The sequence below is a fragment of the Vespa crabro genome, chromosome 14 (genome assembly GCF_910589235.1).
Source record: "Vespa crabro chromosome 14, iyVesCrab1.2, whole genome shotgun sequence".
Classification (NCBI taxonomy): domain Eukaryota; kingdom Metazoa; phylum Arthropoda; class Insecta; order Hymenoptera; family Vespidae; genus Vespa; species Vespa crabro.
This window is the reverse complement of record NC_060968.1, coordinates 3,423,143-3,429,142: the sequence shown is the minus strand read 5'-3', so window position 1 is coordinate 3,429,142 and position 6,000 is coordinate 3,423,143. Positions and strand designations below refer to the sequence as shown.

At 29.0% G+C, this 6,000-nt stretch overlaps 1 protein-coding gene across 1 annotated transcript in view; it reads left to right on the top strand.

Moving 5' to 3' along the window:
* LOC124429249 (synaptotagmin-6) overlaps nucleotides 1-6,000 on the top strand; it is a 39,081-nt gene that overhangs the window by 25,116 nt on the left and 7,965 nt on the right. The window lies entirely within an intron of this gene.

The window sequence follows — 6,000 nt, the reverse complement described above, 5'->3', positions numbered from 1 at the left end:
TTTATAGACAATAACATTTCTATTTTTATTTTTAACAAATTTTCATTATTAAATTTTTTCTTACGATCATTCTTATCGAGCTTTTATGCTAAACAATATTATATCTTTCATTCATCTTCATTATTTACCTATTATTGTCACTATCAACACGTTTATTAATTAGTAATAATTAATCCTTCGCCGGCTTGTTTACTTTTCTTTTATTCTCTTATTTATCCAACTATCATTATCATCGAGCACTCATCGTTTATATCTTCGTTCTCGAAATAATCATCATAATTCATTCTTCTTCGTTCCATTTGATTTTATTAAAATTTTTTTTTCTTTTCTTTTTTTTTTCTTTTTTTTTTTTTTTTTGTCTTTGTCTCATTCTTTCACTAATATCTAAACGCATCTACTGTGCATTAAATAGTAATAACCGACTTCTCAAGAACAATTCTGAGGTAAAGTTCTCATCGCGTGTCTTACCAAGGATAGGAAATTGATCTAACCAGATTTGCTCGTACGCCTAATGCCTGACTCCTACCTTTGCTTTATTCGATTCACAAAACGATACTTTCTCGTGTAAGGAAACGAAGATATCATTTGTTCATTGGATATTATTATTTAAATATATATATATATATATATATATACACATTTAAATATTTTGTGAAAATTTGTATAATAATTATAAAAATAAATGGAAAAGAATATTGCGAAAAATTTGGATAATAAATCATTAAAAGTATTTAATATATAAAATTTATCGATAAACGTGTCGTTTTGATGCATATGCATGTTGATAATGTATGTATATTTGTGTCTATGTGTATGAGACAGAGGAGAAATATCGAGCGGTACAATAAATAGATAACAAATCTCGTATGAAGCTCAGCTCCTCTATCGACAACGAACTTCGTTGTATTGTAATATTAGACGTCAAACTGCATAGAACTTGTATAGAACGATGGAATTATTAAACGTTGTGCTATTGAATACGAGAGTAAAACGTACCTCAAGGGAAACGAAGATAAAGAGGAAAAGAGAGAGAGAGAGAGAGAGAGGGAGAAGGGGTGGCGGGGGAGAGAGAGGAAAGACAGTTATATATCATGAGCGAAATGATATCGAGCAAAGAAACATTTTGATGTGTAAATTATAAATCGTGGCGAGTCAAATGCATCGGATTTTTCCAAAAACGATCGCTTAACTAGCATGAATTTTTCAATAACTATCATAGATAATAAGTATATCTCTCTATTATAATTTAATTCCATTACTTCTATCGATTTTCTTTTTTTCTTTTTTTTTTTTCTTTTTTTTCTTTTTTTTTCTTTTTTTTTTTGACCAGAAGATCTGCAATAAAAATATAAAACGGACATAATGACAATGATAAATTTTGTTAAAAAAGTATAAAATTTATAATTGTTAAAATAAAATAAAATGTATATATATGTTAGGTTCAGCATAAAATGCGTATGTATATTTTGTGATCGATAAAAGCCGTGAATGTCGTAATAAAATTATAGGAAAAAAAAAAAAAAGGAAAAGAAGAAAGAAAGAAAAGAAGAAAGAAAAAAAAGAAAAGAAAAGAGAATATTGTATCATTTCAAAATGAAATTAATTAATGTCACAACCATCTTTCTTTCTTTTTTCTTCTTAACAGAATGAGGACGTTTTCTGTTTTTCAGTATAGAACTCTGTATGAGACCGGTAGTCTACGTATAGAACGCGACGAAAGTCAAAAAGAGAAAAATGGAATTGTTTGTCTGGAAAAAACAGTAACCTACAATTCTCTGAAGAAACTTCTTGGGGTCGTATGCAGCGAACGACGTAAACAGGGTGGACGAGAAACTGTAAATAAGATCATTCCTTTATTTGCGTCGCTTTGTTCATCGTAAAGGATGATTAACATGGACTAGGAATTTTCTATGAAAAACTATGAAAATCTAACTATTTACAATATCTTTATTCTTTCTCTTTTTTTATCAATTTTTTAAATAATAATAATAATAATAATTATTATTATTAATATATTTTATATAATATATAATAATTATATAATAATAATAATTATATAATATATAATTATTATTAATATATTATTATTATTATTATTATTATTATTATTATTATTATTATTTTAAGTAAGAGATAAAACGAGAATCTTCATTTATAAATAAGAATGATCATTAAACAACACTTTATTACTAATTTTTTTTTTCTTTTTTTTTTCATAAAAAAACAATGCAACGATTCATCTGTTACATAATTTTATTTATACGTCAATATTAATAACGAAGCAACCCTTCAGATATATGCAACCCTCCAGACATTGTCGATAATGTTACTTACAAGCGCCATCTATCAGTAAGCAACTTTTTTTTTATCCCATAGAGTATGCAACCGATGTCTGCATGTGTGTATAATGGAGTTGCATATGCACTCTGAGGGATAAAAATGTTGCTTACTGATAGATGGCGCTCGCAAGCAACATTATCGACGATGCCTGAAGTATTGCCTACCGTCAGGCGTATTAATTATTAAATTTTCTTAAAAGAATTATATATTTACTTTTTTACCAATTAACGACAAGAGAGACAGAGAGAAAGAGAGAGAGAGAGAGAGAGAGGGGGGAAAGCTAATTATTTCTAGGATCTATAATTATAAAGTTTGTTTGATCGGATGTAAAAAAGAAAAGTCAAATGAAAAGTTGAAAACTTTTATAAATGGAATCACGATAAAATTCAACCCTCCATTTCCTATTACTTTTCGATCTATCTATCTCTCGTTTTCTTTCTTTCTTTCTCTCTTTCTCTTTCTCTCTCCAGAATATTTTCTCATGGAAAACGATTTGTTTGTATCCCATAGCATACCTCTACTTTCCCGATGATACAAACTTCGTTGCAAAAACACTCGTGTGGTTTCACGGGGATACTATCACACTTCATGGCTTTGCAACCATTGTGCTATGGATGGAAGATAGATCGAGCGAGAATCCTTTTTCATTGTATTTGTCACGTTGAATATGTGAATACTATACATCTGTCTGTCCGTCTGTCTGTCTATCTATCTGTCTGTCTATCTGTCTCTGTTTGTGTGTGTATGTGTATGTGTATAGATACGTAGGTATCTATCTCTGTATATAATCCTTTATTCTGACGATCGTAAAGTACATTATTAATGTTCTACGTGACACGATAAGCCTCGCTATCACACGAACATATTTTTCTCAATTTAACATCATTCGCAATTCTCAATCTCCTTCTTTCTTACATGACTTTTAATTACTTTATATTTAAATGTTTCCAAATGATTTTCATTCGGTATTTTCATTAAAAAATTATACTAATCACTTTGTATAAAAAATTCTATTCGTTTGATCAATATTTTCAAGTTGTATCTTTTCATTTTCATTTCTTTTTCTTTATTTTCAATAAAATCATTTTTAAACGTTAATGAATTAATATGTCGAAAGTTGGGATTTCGAACGATCGATTGTTAAATAAATCTTTGAAGATGATGAAAAGTTAACGAGGACATAAAGAAAAAGTAAAAAAAGAAAAGCGCGCAAAAGATTTGATATTTGAGTTCGGTGGGCGTAACCACAGGACCTGCTCCGCTTGCTCAGAGTATCGACCCGTGAAAAGCAGCTTCCAGCGACCTCGCCCCTCTACCTTCCAACATTACCTTTACTATTCGACATTTTCCAGAACGTCGAAATTCGAATTCGTGTTCTGATCTTTCTTTGCCATAACACTTATTATCTTTTTGATTCCTCGAAAGAGAAAGAGAGAGAGAGAGAGAGAGAGAGAGAGTTATTCATGATTTTATATTTATGATCAGTTTCGAAGAAAAAAAAAAAAAGAAAGAAGAGAAAGAAAATTTATATGAAATAATGATATTTAAAAATTGCAATTTAATTTAATAAAAAGAAGAAAAAATAAACAAAAGCAAGAAGAGTTTATCGATTCCTTTTTTTTTTTAAATATTTCTACAAAGTATTATTTATCTACAAGCAATATTATCATTTGATCTAATGACAATGAGAGAATTATTCAATATAATTGATAGTTTAAAAATATTAATGACATATTATCAAATATAAAATTGCAGAAAGACGTTTGATCTGAGAATGATTGATACATGAACAAGATATCGTAGGACAGTAGTAAAGACACGTTATATAGTCAGTCCAAGCTTAACGTGAATTTTTCTCAAATCTTCCTCCCCCTTTCCCAAACCCTTTCTCACTATATGTCTTTCTCTCTTCAAACACGCGATAACGAAGATTTATTATCTGAACGTAAAGATACCGTAGACGTTTTTATCGTCATACAACGAGGTAAGGTTAATATAAAGGAAGTCAAAGAAAAAAAAAGTGAAAGAATAAAAAAAAAAAAAAAAAGAAGAGAAAGAATAAAAGAAAAAAGGAAAGAAGAGAAAGAATAAAAAAAAAAAGAAAAGAAAAGAAGAAACGCACGAAAGATACGTAAGGAAGGAAGGAAGGTAGATTAGGTCAGGCTAGAGAAATGTTTGATTTGAGTAAATGTTAATCTTTTCCCAAGGTCACGTGATCGGAGCAAAAAAATTTATATAACAAGTATATAACAATAATGGATCTTTGGGGAATTTTCTCAATGGAAAAAAGCTATCAGTACTAATTAGTATGAATGATTCTCTGATGAAATTAGAACAACGTTAAAATATTAAAAAATTTATATATATATGTATATATATATAAAAATAATATTTTAATGTTAAACTTCAAAGGAAGTTTACGGAATTAACTTTAAATTTATTATTATTATTATTATTATTATTGTTGTTGTTGTTGTTGTTGTTGTTGTTGTTGTTGTTGTTGTTGTTGTTGTTGTTATTGTTGTTGTTGTTGTTGTTGTTGTTATTGTTATTATTATCATTACGATTTTTAACAAAATGTTTGGTTAGAAATAAAGTGGGGAAAAAAGATTCAAAAGAGAGGTATCTACCTATCGAGATTTATTATGCGGGGGAAGATAATAAAAAAGGAAAAAAAATCACACACACACACACACACAAAACAGGGGGTGAGAAGGTGTATATACATCATCAGATAAAAAAAAAGAAAAAAGAAGGAAAAAAGACAGAAAAAAGAAGAAAAAAAATTGTATAACGAGTCTTCCCGAGCTTTCCCAGGAGGATTAAACGACTTCTTCGGCGATGAAGGGAGTAAGGGGATAATAGTAATGTCGGGGTAAGCGAAGAGGGTGGGGGAGATGAGGATGAAAATACATAATGACGATTCCCAAGTGTGATAAAAGATCGTCTGCAACTGGGTCAAGAGTACGCATTTCTTCGGTTCTTTTCGACACGTGACGGAGATAACGACGATGATCGATTCACTTCAGCAAAATCAAAAATTTCCTTTTCCCTTTTTTCTCTCTCTGCGTTTTCTCTTTTTCTTTTTTTCTTGTTTCTTTTTTTTTCTTTTTTTTCTTTTTTCTTTTTTTTTTTTTTTTTTTTGGCCCACCTTTTTATCAAACATCATTGTCGCAACCTCGACTAATACAACCAATTCGATAGTTAATTTTGCGTTCTCTTATTTTTTATTTGCTTATATTTCTTTACTATTTTCTCTTTTCTATTTTCTATTTACTATTTTCTATTTACGAAAGACCGATTCCGATAATTTGCTCGATTCGCTTTAATTACCACGATTATCTCGCAACTAGTTGGAAATTATTGGTCGTAAGGGTGAGTTATAAGGGTCCCGAAGAATAGTGGTGGTAATTCGTTGCAGACGTCATGAGTGTTTCGAAGAATAAGAAGAGAACTAAAAGGAGATATTAAATAGAGAAAAGATAAGAAACATTTTTCTAATCTTCGTAATTTCTTTCGTTTCAGTAATTTAAAAATAATTTTATATATATATATATATATATATATATATATATATATATATATAAATAATTAAATGTGTAGAAAATGAATGAATACTCGATAAAATTTTCTGATACGTAATATATGCTTCAATTTTAA